Below are 13,193 nucleotides of genomic sequence, written 5' to 3'. Positions count from 1 at the left end.
ATACGACCGAGGCACACAGGGCCAACACCCGGCATCATGGTGTGGGGAGCGATCTCCTACACTGGCCGTACACCTCTGGTGATCGTCCAGGGGACACTGAATAGTGCACGGTACATCCAAACCGTCATCGAACCCATCGTTCTACCATTCCTAGACCTTCAAGTGAACTTGCTGTTCCAACAGGACAATGCACGTCCGCATGTATCCCGTGCCACCCAACGTGCTCTAGAAGGTGTAAGTCAACTACCCTGGCCAGCAAGATCTCCGGATCTGTCCCCCATTGAGCATGTTTGGGACTGGATGAAGCGTCGTCTCACGCGGTCTGCACGTCCAGCACGAACGCTGGTCCAACTGAGGCGCCAGGTGGAAATGGCATGGCAAGCCGTTCCACAGGACTACATCCAGCATCTCTACGATCGTCTCCATGGGAGAATAGCAGCCTGCAATACTGCGAAAGGTGGATATACACTGTACTAGTGCCGACATTGTGCAAGCACTGTTGCCTGTGTCTGTGTGCCTGTGGTTCTGTCAGTGTGATCATGTGATGTATCTGACCCCAGGAATGTGTCAATAAAGTTTCCCTTTCCTGGGACAATGAATTCACGGTGTTCTTATTTCAATTTCCAGGAGTGTATTTATATTCAAGTATGAAAATGTAATGACAGAAAATGCCAGAAAATTTAGATACTGGATTTTTCTGAATTTTGGTGTAACATTTAAAATTATTGTTATTATTATTATTAATAGCAAAGTTCCCAGAGTGGAAGACGCTAAGTTAAGCTGGTTCATTTTCCGTTCTTCTTGTGCTTCTGGTTCTTTGGGCTTTTGTCCTTGGTTTAACCTGCCATTTTTCTACTTTCATTCTAAAATTATTCCTTACGTCTATTTCTTCTTTGGTGTTTTTGGCTAATTCCAAGTCTTTTTTAACATTTTGGATACAACTTCCTCCATTACCTAGGGAATCTACGTATTTTACTATTCTTTTTGTTAGTCTGTATTCGGAAAACCTCATTATGTGGGCATAGAATTTGAGGCGTCTTCTCGTCATGTCCGTTTCTTTGTAAGAATATTCCTCAATTTTTGACGTTTTCTGTAGTCTATATCCATTCTTGGTCCATCTTGGTCCCAAAATTTTCGTAATTATTTTTCTTTCTTTTTTCTTTAGATTTTCGTTATCAGTTTTCCTGTTTAGTGCCAAGGTTTCGCTGGTATATAACATTGATGGTTTAATTTCTGGTTTGTAATGTCTAATTTTGGCATTTAAAGATATAAATTTTTATAAAGGTTTTGCACTAATCGTAAGCCTTTACAAGCTTTTTGTATTCTTTCTTGATCTGCGTATTTTTCAGAGATAACTACTTCTAGACATTTAAAGTGTGATACTCTGTTAACTTCTCCATATTTGGTTTGTAATTTGAAAATTTCTAAATTTGTTGGTGTAAACACTGTCTTTTCAAATGGTAACTGCAGGCCAATTTTCTCTGCGCTTTCTTTTAGAGTTTCTATCTGTTTTACAGCCATCACACAAGAATCTGCCATTATTATGATATCGTTCGCGAAGGCTAGGTGGGGGATTCGTAGGTTGTTTTTTTTTCTTGGTTCCTAATGAAATTGGTTTCCAGCAATTTTCTTCTTCAAGTTTCTTTTCCCATTCTTTCATGGCTCTATCTAGAACTTCAATGAACAACAAATCCGATAACCCATCACTCTGTCTAACGCCAGTTTTTATCTCGAATGGTTTTGAAAGTTTTCCCATAAATTTCTCTTTGGATTTTGTATTTGCTAATGTCTGCTGAATATTTTCTGTAGTTTGTTATCCAATCCTTTTTCTTCAAGAATCCTAAATAGTGTGGGTCTGTGGATTGAGTTACAAGCCTTTCTCAAAAGACGTATACTTTAGGCTTGCCTCGCATCTACCTTATTCTTGTGATTAATAATTTGCTCTGGGGACGATCTATTTGGCCTGAAACCTGCTTGGAAATCAGAGATTTTGGGTTGTAACAGTCGCTGTGCTCTTTCAAGAATACTAGCTGATAATATCTTCTATGTGACCGAGAGTAGAGATATTCCTCTGTAATTATTCACATCATGTTCGTCCCCTTTTTTAAGTAATGGGTGTATTGAGGCTCACTTCCAATCTTCTGAGATTTTTTCGGTGACCCATATATTTTGAATAATTATTACTAGCTCCTTTCTTTAATTAGGCCCTAGACTTTTGAGAATTTTTGCTACAAATCCATCCTCCGCAGAGGCTTTGGTATTTTTGAGTTTCTTTATGAGTTTGATATTTTCTTCTTCTGTTGGCGGTGTAGAATCTTTTTGTTGCGGGGATATTGGATATTGGGAGGGTGTCTATTGATTTTGGACAGTTTACTAGTTTTTCAAAATATTCGGCTAGTACTTCACAATTTTCTTCATTGCTTAGTGCTAAATTTCCATCTGGTTTTCGGAAGCAAACATTTTTAGTGTTATACCCTTTAATGTGGCTTGTGAAGGTCTCGTAGAATCCATGTGTATTATAATTTTAAAATCGGTTTCTATTGTGTCTAGATGCTAGAATACATATTTTATCTTCTCTTGTCTGATAGATTTTATTCGAAACCTATCGTGTTTCTAGAAAGTTTTGGTGGTTTTCCTCATTCTTATTCGATCTGTATTTTGCGAAGGCTTTTTTGCGTAGTTCAACTGCCTTTTCACATTCTATATTCCACCACGGATCTTCGGGTTTCTTCTGTAACGGTATTTGTTCCTTGGCTATTTTCGTGATTTTTGTCCTGTATTTTTCCCAGTTGTTTGCAGGAGAATTTCTCCATTTTTCGATTGTTTCTGATTCTGTTAGTTTAAAATTATTATTATTATGACACTATTTTTTCTGTAATTTGTTGGGAGGTGGCCTGCAAACATTTGTAACATATACTGTAATCACTTATAAATTTCTATGTATTAAAAAAGTGATCTTTGAAAATAATTACTAACTATGCGTCTATGAGTCTTTGGCGCACTTTTGATCTACATACTGTTTGGCCAGTAATTGGATGCGTGCAGTTGGTTTTGTTTCACTAACGTGTGGAGTATCGATTATAAATGTTAAACTGAAGTTATGTGGACTAAAAATATGTAGAACACCTCCAACTTTTAGTACCCATACAGATGGTTAAAATTAAAGTGCAGCTACTCACAAAGGACCTCTGTGGGCTGGAATTACGTATGGCAGCGAAACTTGGTAGATATTCTAATGCGTTAATGTGGAGCTGATTTACGCTGGAGAAAAATTAGTTCTAATTTTGGCTACCAGTTGCAAATCTGACGCTGTGAATACAGGAAGGACGTATGGAAATGTTTCACTGCGTAATGGATTAGGGACGGGACGTGGGCAGAAAAGTTCAAACAAGTGAGAAAGACATAATGTTGGTTTATTATTAACTGCCGCTTATCACTGCGTTCAGTCTGAGCACAGAAGACTTGGACGAGTTGATGTACAGCGCCAGATTTGCACATGGCGGCCAAAATTGGAACTACATCTTTTTTCAGAAGAAATCCGTTCCGAATTAACACATTTGAATATCTGCCAATTTTCGCTGCCATGGGATAATTAAAGCCCACACCGGACGTCCAAGAGTAGCTGCACTTATAATAAATGGTTCAAATGGCTCTGAGCACTATGGGACTGAACATCTGAGGTCATCAGTCCCCTAGAACTTAGAACTACTTAAACCTAACTAACCTAAGGACATCACACACATCCATTCCCGAGGCAGGATTCGAATTTGCGACCGCAGCGATCGCGCGATTCCAGACTGAGGCGCCTAGAACCGCTGGGCCACTCCGGCTGTCTGCACTTATAATAAGCACCCGGTGTTATAACCAGCAGAAAGATGAACCAAAATAGTCTTCTGCAACCAAGAGGGACGAGAAATAGTTCCAGACAACAGAGCCTACTAAACAATAAACCTACAATAGGCTTCAAAAATAAAATAAAATCACTCTGACTACGTTCGATATTTATTAGCACATGAACTATGATATTTCGCCTTTATTTTTCCGTGGTTTAAAATACTGGAGGAACTCAACCCATACCACATGGTTGTATAAACGGGTTTTGAGAAGACGTTCTAAGTTTTGATGGAGGTCAGTATTTTCAAAGAGGGGTAACGTTCAAGACTGAATACATTAAAGAGAAAGATCGGCACTGGGCAGCTTTTATTCGATATGTATTTATTAATAGTTGTGGATCTGTTTCTGATGATCAACTCCGGGGGCTGCCCAAAAATCCAAATTTTTGTTAATGGAATAGGGCTGGCTATTCGAAGGCGACTTGCTGGCACTTTTCAGCCACTGGATTATGTTATTCCGTTTGGGTCTGTACTGTTTGTCTTTGGTGCTGGGGAAGGGGCTATCCTCCAACTGAGAATTTGCTTGGCGAGAATTCTTGGCGACAGCTCTGGTGTTCACCTTATGCCCAAAAGGAAACCCGAAAAATCATGATCAGAACCGCAGGAAACCTCGCAGATTTGCTGTATTTTGCTTCCGCTGACAGCGATAATTTCGGATGTCATTCCGTCTTCCTTGTCGCTATCAGTAGTGTTTTTCTTTTTCAGTAGGTCTTTCCTGTGTTGTCAGTGAGGAGCCTGATCTGATTAGCTCATGAATTTGCACCAGTTGATTGATCATCTAAGGTCGGAGCGATCGTTCTGGACTGCCCAAGTTCCCGCGGCTTGTTGTAACTGGGCCACGGGCGGGCGTGACCCCCGTGCTCTCACAGCTGGGACCAGCTGTCTGTCCAGCCACCGGCTACAGTTCCGTGACGACCGCAGTGCCGAGAGACTGGAGACTGCCCGCATGCTCGGTTGCTGGGGGGCGGGGCAGCCACAGTGCCTGGAGGGAGAGGGGAGGGGAAGGGGAACTCCGAGGCCGCGCGCCGGCAATGCCGGAGACAGTCTACAGTCGTCGTCCGCGTGCAGAAGGCGGCAGCTGCGTGTTGGACCGCCGGCAACAGCTGCGCGCGTGCCTTCTCCTCGTCTGTTCCACAGCGCGATCCAGCCGCGTTCTGGGCACGCCCTTCAGTAGCGGAGGTAAGTGTCGGGAGGCTGCCACCTGCTACCCGAACCTATAACGGTGCACTCTCGAAACAGATCGTGTCTCCATGAAGTAATCTCCAGGTGTTTCCCTTTCTGACCATCAGTTCACTGATGTTCTCTGCGACCTAAGTAGGTGGACTGCTATGTATTCTTGCAGACGTGTGGCTGGATTGAGGAGTTTTTAGCAAACAGAACGCAGCATGTTGTTATCAGTGGAGAGACGTCTACAGACGTTAAAGTAACCTCTGGCGTGCCACAGGAGAGTGTTATGGGATCATTGCTTTTCACAATATATATAAATGACCTAGTAGATAGTGTCGGAAGTTCCTTGCGGCTTTTCGCGGATGATGCTGTAGTATACAGAGAAGTTGCAGCTTCAGAAAATTATAGCGAAATGTAGGAAGATCTGCAGCGGATAGGCACTTGGTGCAGGGAGTGGCAACTGACCCTTAACATAGAAAATGTAATGTATTGGGAATACATAGAAAGAAGGATCCCTTATTGTATGATTATATGATAGCGGAAAAAACACTGGTAGCAGTTACTTCTGTAAAATATCTGGGAGTATGCGTGCGGAACGATTTAAAGTGGAATGATCATATAAAATTAATTTTTGGTAAGGCGGGTACCAGGTTGAGATTCATTGGGAGAGTCCTTAGAAAATGTAGTCCATCAACAAAGGAGGTGGTTTACAAATCACTTGTTCGACCTATACTTGAGTATTGCTCATCAGTGTTGGATCCGTACCAGATCGGGTTGACGAAGGAGATAGAGAAGGTCCAAAAAAGAGCGGCGCGTTTCGTCACAGGGTTATTTGGTAAGCGTGATAGCGTTACGGAGATGTTTAGCAAACTCAAGTGGCAGACTCTGCAAGAAAGGTGCTCTGCATCGCGGTGTAGCTTGCTGTCCAGGTTTCGAGAGGGTGCGTTTCTGGATTAGGTATCGAATATATTGCTTTCCCCTACTTATTCCTCCCGAGGAGATCACGAATGTTAATTTAGAGAGATTCGAGCTCGCACGAAGGATTTCCGATAGTTGTTCTTCCCGCGAACCATACGCGACAGGAACACGAAAGGGAGGTGATGATAGTGGCACATAAAGTGTCCACCGCCACACACCGTTGGATTGCTTGCGAAGTATAAATGTAGATGCAGATGTAGAGTTTCACCACATACGTACGTTGTCAAACGCGTCAGTACTGCAGTAGCAGTTCTTTAGTTGGGACCTTTAATTTACTGTCGAATGTGTTAGAACCCAATCGTCTCCACAAATCACATTGTAGCACAACCAGCTGTTACGATAGGCCTTTTTCTTAGTGCTACGAGGGTTGGCACTTTAATAGTGCCAACTATATATTTACAGCTCGTACAAGATAGATACGCGTTTCAAAGTTTTACTGACCTTCATAGTAGTCTCCAGCGTTGTGTATAATCCGTTGCCAGCGATGTGGAAGTCTAAGGATACTCTTTTAACAGTGAAAGTTGTGTTGACAGTTAGAGCGGCGCGGTCTATTGCCCGACGAATTTGTAGCACTTCTGAAGCGAATGCCGTGAAGTGTTTCCTTCAGTTTAGAAATCAAGTTGGACTCACGAGGGCTTAAGCCTGGGGAGTGCGGTAGGTGGGCCGGCCGATGTGGCCGAGCAGCTCTAGGCGCTTCAGTCTGGAACTTCGCGACCGCTACGGTCGCAGGTTCGGATCCTGCCTCGGGCATGGATGTGTGTGATGTCCTTAGGTTAGTTAGGTTTAAGTAGTTCTAAGTTCTGGGGGACTGATGACCTCAGCAGTTACGTCCCATAGTGCTCAGAGCCATTTGATCCTTTTTTTTGCGATAGGTGGTGTAGCACTTAGCAGCTGCATCAGTCAAACAAATCAGTAACAGCTTGCATTGTACGCATTTTCCTACAAAATGATGGGCAGGTCCTGAGAAAGTGTCATCACTTCTATCTCTAAGCTGGTCGAACGCTGTGTTCCAAAAATGAACAGCATAGAGACAGAAGCCCGTTTTGTGATGCTTGTGGTGTGTTCATCTCTGTCCGCCACATTTTAATAGACTGCATTTTCTACCGTGATGCAAGGGCAGAAGCCCTGTGTTTTAGCTAATGATGAGACGTGTGTGTCTAGGGTTTTAAAGTTTTGTGGTGTGTTTGGACTCTGGCCTAAACTTTTAGGCTACAGGTTTTATTGTATTGCAAAGTGGCTGGCTCTCCCCTTTTTTCCTTGCGGTCAGCCAGCCACTTCCATCTGCTATATTGTTTTAGCTCCAGCTACCACTTTGTTCCTGTGTTGTTCACATGGTTCAAATGGCTCTGAGCACTATGCGACTTAACTTCTGAGGCCATCAGTCGCCTAGAACTTAGAACTACTTAAACCTAACTAACTTAAGGATATCAAACACGTCCATGCCCGAGGCAGGATTCGAACCTGCGACCGTAGCGGTCCCTCGGTTGCACACTGTAGCGCCTAGAACCGCACGGCCACACCGACCGACTCCTGTGTTATCCATGTTTTACTGCTGACGGCACCGTTCGTCCCACGCTTCGGTGCGGGTAGGCACATATGTTTCCAAGCTTGTTACATGTGTTCTACGTTCTGTTTTATGTTATTGTTCTGAGTATTTTCTTGACGCCCGTCTCAATCTGTTACTGAGCGGGCGCTGAAGACCTTGCCGTCGTGCGCCCATACAACCCGCTCCATCATCGTCATCATCATCATCATTTTGCAGAACAATGCTCAAGCACGTACAGTGGAAGCTGTTACTGATTTCTTTGACTGGTGCGGTTGCTAAGTGCTATACCACCTACTGCTCTCCCCTGATTGAAGACCTCGTGAGTTCAACTCGATTTCTAATCGGAACGCTTCTTAAGTCTTGCTCCCCAATTTGTAGCCTCTTACCCGCTTGAATGAATAGAAAAGCCAGAGAAGATACAAAAAAGTGTAGCACGTATATCCACGAGTTCGTTAAATAAGTTCAGGTCCGTAACGGAGATGTTAACCGCATAAGAGAGGGTTTCTGTAGAATGGGGAGATTTAGGCTACTGATACAATTCTAGGACCACACTTCAGTCAGGCAACGTATGTTTCTCACACTTACAATTCACAAAATGCTCTCACAGGAAAAATAGAGAAATTCTAGCTCGTGCGGAAGCTTACCGACAGAGTTTCTTCAAGCGCACCATTCGCGAATGGAATAGGTAAGAGTATCGGAGCGGGAAATGATTGTGGTGTCAGAAATACACTCCGCTGCACACCTTATGGCGAGTTGTTGAATTTATGTGTAAATATTGGCCTGAACAATCGAATGAGCTGATGCCAGAGTTAAGACTCTGGGTCCACATAGCGCATGATCGAGAATCTAATCTCCATCCAGATATCCTGTTTTAGGGTTCCGACAAGTTCAGTTAATCGATTAAAGTGAATACTTTAATACTTTCCTTCAGAAAGGTACCGTTGGTTTTATTTGCCATCCTTGTCACATCCGAACTTGTACTCCGTCCCCTATGACCTCGTTGTTATTGCTAAGTTAAAACTCTGTCTTTCTTTCTTGCCTCTCTGAAAAACTTCTGCCAACCACGCGGAAGGTTCTGGTGACGCAGCCGAGCGCTGGTTGACACTTACAGCGGGTGCGTTAACACTCGCTAACAGCCTGGCGACCGGGCAACCGCCAAGCGCCCACTCGCCACTGGCTTGGCGGCAGAGTCCTCGCGCCTACGCTTCGACGCTCAGGCAAGGCCGAGGAAGGCCGGAACATGACGCAGCCTTCCGCACTGGATACCGCCGAGATTACTCACACTACGGCAATTTTCTCCGTCAGGCAGCCAAGGTTAAGCGACTGCGATCCGTTTGGGGCAACGAACGGGAGATTAGAGGCGGCATACCGCAGGGATCCTCGGTGAACAGAAGCAAACATAGAGGCGCTGCCACGAACTCCACGACGGTGTAGGGAAGAGTACTTTAGGGACTTGTCAGTTAGATGCCCGCTCTGTCTTTCGTGCAATCCTCCTTTCTTCCACTCTTTCTCCTTTTCAATTTTTCCTGTCTCTCCTTTCTTTCATTCTTCCTCATTCCTTCCATTCCTTCATTTCCACCATTCTTACATTTACTTCTTCACTACTGTGTTTCCACTCTTTACATCCCTACATTCTTCCTATTCTCATTCTTCCACCTTTCCAACTCTTCTTCCATTGTCCCCATTTTTTCCTTGCTCTCTTTCTTTCCATTCTCTACCTTCTTCCATCTCCTCGTTACTTCCAGTCTCGCATTAATCTCACTTTTTCCAGTGTTAAAAACCATTCAACAGCCAAGACCGCATCAAACATTTCTTTATTTAAGACAACCAGTTTCAACAGATTTAGCTGTCATCTTCAAGGCTTAAAAAAAAATTGGTTTAAAACATCTTCATTTTACGCTGAACCTCACGCACAAAAGTCAAGTGGATATAAATCAGCACCTTATAAAAGATTTGTCATCGCTAAAATATTTAAAAATATAAAGCACCTATATCAAAATGCCATGTACATATACATATTGCTCCCATCTGATTATTACACTGACTGTGTACCGTGTTTGTATGATGTACCAAGCATATGTATACGGACATGGCCTTTTGCACAAGATGCTTATATTTTTAAATATTTTAGCGATGACAAACCTTTTATAATGTGCTGATCTTTATCCTCTTGACATCTTGTGCGTGAGGTTCAGTTCAGCATAAAATGAACTTGTTTTACAACAAAAGATTTTTTAGAACTGAAGATGACAGGAAAGTATGTCGAAAGAAGTTGTCTTAAATGAAGAAGTATTTGATGCGATCTTGGCTGTTGAATGGTTTTTAACAATTAAAATAGCTCTCCTTTCAGTACTTTCAAAATGAGAAAATTCAATTTTTTACACTCTCCTTTTTCTTTCATCCACACTATTGTTTCTATTTGTTCTATGCTTTCATTCTCTCTATTCTTCCATTCTCACTGTTCTTGGGTATCCAGTATTGTTACCACCGTCATCATTCTTTCGACTGATGCCATTCTTTCTGCAGCCGCCATTATTACCTTTGTCGTCTTTATTTCCATTGTCGTCACTTTTTCCATTCACCCGTTTTTCTCCATTCTTCAATTCTACTCATTCTTTCCATCCTCTTCATTCTTTATTTCTGCCTTTATCACTTTCTCTCTATCTTACCTTGTCACTATATTACTTTCTTACTTCGTTCATATCCTACTTTTGTACGTCTCACTTTCTGCGCATCATTGTAGATCATTTTCTTCTCTTCTGCTGTTTGTGTTCTTCATGGCTACTTTCCTTCTCTATACCTGCTTTTCGTCGTAGCTGCTGTTATACTGCTACTTCTTCTTCTTAGCAGTTTTCCTTCTTTTCTTGCCTTTATCTATCCATATTTCCTTTTTTGTTCATTTTTCCCCATTACTCTTTCTCGCTGTTATTCTTTTACCTCATTCTCCTTTTATATCCATTCTTCTCTTTTCCTCCATTTTGTTATCTTCCCATGTCATTTGCTAATGGTGTTTAGACAAGTATGTTGTCATAACATCGTCGTATAGTCTATATTGCAGGCCGGTGTGGTTGAGCGGTTCTAGGCGCTTCAGTCTGGAACCGCGCGACCGCCTGCCTTGGGCATGGATGTGTGTGATGTCCTTAGGTTAGTTAGGTTTAAGTAATTCAAAGTTTTAGGGGACTGATGACCTCTGGTGTTATGTCCCATAGTGCACAGAGCCATTTGAACCATTTTTAATCTATATTTTCTCAGATTTTGTTGTTATTGCCATTGTGAGTGATGTACCTAGAGGGAAGGAGTTTGTTTCGGAATTTTGACGGTTAGCCTCTCTTTCGGCGACTGCCACTGGAGTTTGTTCAGCACCTCCGCTATGTTCTCTTCTTCCGTCTTGTGATATTTTTCAGCACAGAAAATAACAATGCCCAGTTTTTGTAGCTGAACTCTCTTATTGCTCTTGTGGGTATTCTAGCATGATAACGAATACTTTTGTACGATATGTTGTCAGTTAACAACCTCTGCTGCAGTGGGAATGCGTGAGTACACGTTGCTGGTTCTGAATACGTTATTGTGTTAGACCTTTGCTTACAGACGCAACACAGTCTGCATACAAATACACGGGATATCGCAACTGGGAATCATATTTTAGAAACAGTATGTCAGGAGGCCTGTCTAATAAAATATGGCGTTCGCTTGTTTATGGAGCAAATCAGATTCAATAGCGCGTATACGCCTGAAAATGGAATAACAGTTCGAAACCGATTGTGATGTACATCATTTCCGTTGCAGCAGAGGTGGTTTATTTACAGTACGTTCCAAGTGATAAGCTGCTGCCGCAGCACCCAACTTATAGCATGATTTTTTTGGCACTCGGAGTCGTTTCATTTGATGCAACTAAATATCCGCTGTGTTAACGTTTAATGTTGCTAACACTACTCTGTTATACACACCTTACCGATCGTCGCTGTAGGCGTATACGTTTGCACTCTATGTTCCGCCTGTGTCAAACGCTAACAAGATTCTTGTTAGAAGGATTTGTAGGTGAGCAAATACGTCGCGGGCGCAGGGAACTGCTAAACAGTGACGTTAGCTCGCAGGTTCAACCGCCTGCTTTGTCCCATATTGTTCCTGTAACGTTCCGTCTCTAAACTAAGCATCGGCTGTTGTTATTAACAGGGACGAAGTAAGCAAAGCGTTTCGTGTTAACGGTTGTACTAGGAGTTCCGCGGTCGCAAAGGGAATTGACACATTAAGAACCAAACACTTTGTTTTAACGGTTGGGTCGGTATCTTCTCAAGCAACCATCGGAAAATATTATTTAAATTTTTTCAGCCATGAATGAAGAAAGCTATTCTTTAATAAATTCGCTTAACTAACAGAAAATTTACAGGTTTTCTTCACGAAAGTGTAGAAACCTCGCATTAGTAAGGATCTATTACTCGTTAGCGGACTACTGTTTGTGCAATTCTTTTCATATCTGGATAACTGTTGCACCTTCATCCGTATTTGAGCACTCCTCTTACAATTTCTCCTCCTACATTTTCTATTCCACTCCTCCTACAATTTACTCCTACAATTTTTCTCCTACAATTTCTATCCCACTCGTCCCCTCCACTACAGAACTAGGAGGGCTATTTTGTTTTTTCAAGGTCTAGTCGGTCGTAAATTGGAAACCACAGTGATAATAAAAAATTAATTATTTGCAACATTTAGGTCCACCATCCAGCTATTTCTCTGCACAGTCACCTCTTCAGCTTACCACGAGAACACGGCGAGTGCCGCAACCCGATTTCCAGGAAACTTCGCTAAGTGACAGAAGGATCCAAATCAACGAACACGTGCCTTACCTTATCTGCAGATACTCAATCGTTTTTGAAAAACCGACTGTCGGAGTTTTAGAGGTATAAATAATAGAAATAATCTGGTTTCGAACACGGAGCTCGATGCTAACCGCTTAGCCACCATTTCGTCTGAGGATATAGGGCGTAAAAGACATATAAAGTACCTTGAAAATTCCTCGAAAACTTTGGGCGTCGTTTTATCAGAAACGATCGAATGTCTACGGATAACTAGAGACAAGTATTCGCATATTTTTACTCTTCTTTCACTGAACGAAGTTCTTGGAAAACTGAATGACGGTACTTCCCGTGCTCTTCTCGTTAGATATTTGTCGTAGCGTTGTACCAGCTTTCCAATATCCTCGTCATAGAAGGCAGCCGCCTCCGCTTTCTGCCAGTTCTCTAAGTTTGACAGTAGCTCGTTGTCTCTGCCAAAAAGTTGTCCGCATAACCAAGGTTTCATTTGAGCAACGAAACGAAGAACAGGTAGCCACGTCCAGACTGTATGGTGGGTAATTAAACATTACCCATCAAAAACACTGCATTAGCGCCTTTGTTGGATGCAGTCAGTGGCTAAATGTTGTTACGTAGGACACCACCAGATGACAACAGTCTTCTTCGCTTGTTCTGATTTTCCCTTCATAGACGATTTTCTCTAATCGCATGAGCCACTCTCTGAATGGTATGAGCAGTTGACACTCACCTTCTTCTCTGGACTTCCTGCACCATGAACATCTGGACTACATCCTAATTCAAAGTTCCTACACAAATTAT

At 42.6% G+C, this 13,193-nt stretch overlaps 1 protein-coding gene across 1 annotated transcript in view; it reads left to right on the top strand.

Annotated features, from left to right (window-relative positions):
- Nucleotides 1-4,925: 4,925 nt before the first annotated feature.
- LOC126335258 (galactoside alpha-(1,2)-fucosyltransferase 2-like) overlaps nucleotides 4,926-13,193 on the top strand; it is a 258,815-nt gene continuing 250,547 nt past the window's right edge. Inside the window, exon 1 of the mRNA XM_049998301.1 lies at nucleotides 4,926-5,072. The gene's annotated coding sequence lies outside the window, so the exon portion shown is untranslated. The remainder of the gene's footprint in view (nucleotides 5,073-13,193) is intronic.

Source organism: Schistocerca gregaria, chromosome 2 (genome assembly GCF_023897955.1).
Source record: "Schistocerca gregaria isolate iqSchGreg1 chromosome 2, iqSchGreg1.2, whole genome shotgun sequence".
Classification (NCBI taxonomy): domain Eukaryota; kingdom Metazoa; phylum Arthropoda; class Insecta; order Orthoptera; family Acrididae; genus Schistocerca; species Schistocerca gregaria.
The sequence above is the reverse complement of the archived record's forward strand: the minus strand, read 5'-3'. Positions and strand labels throughout refer to the sequence as shown.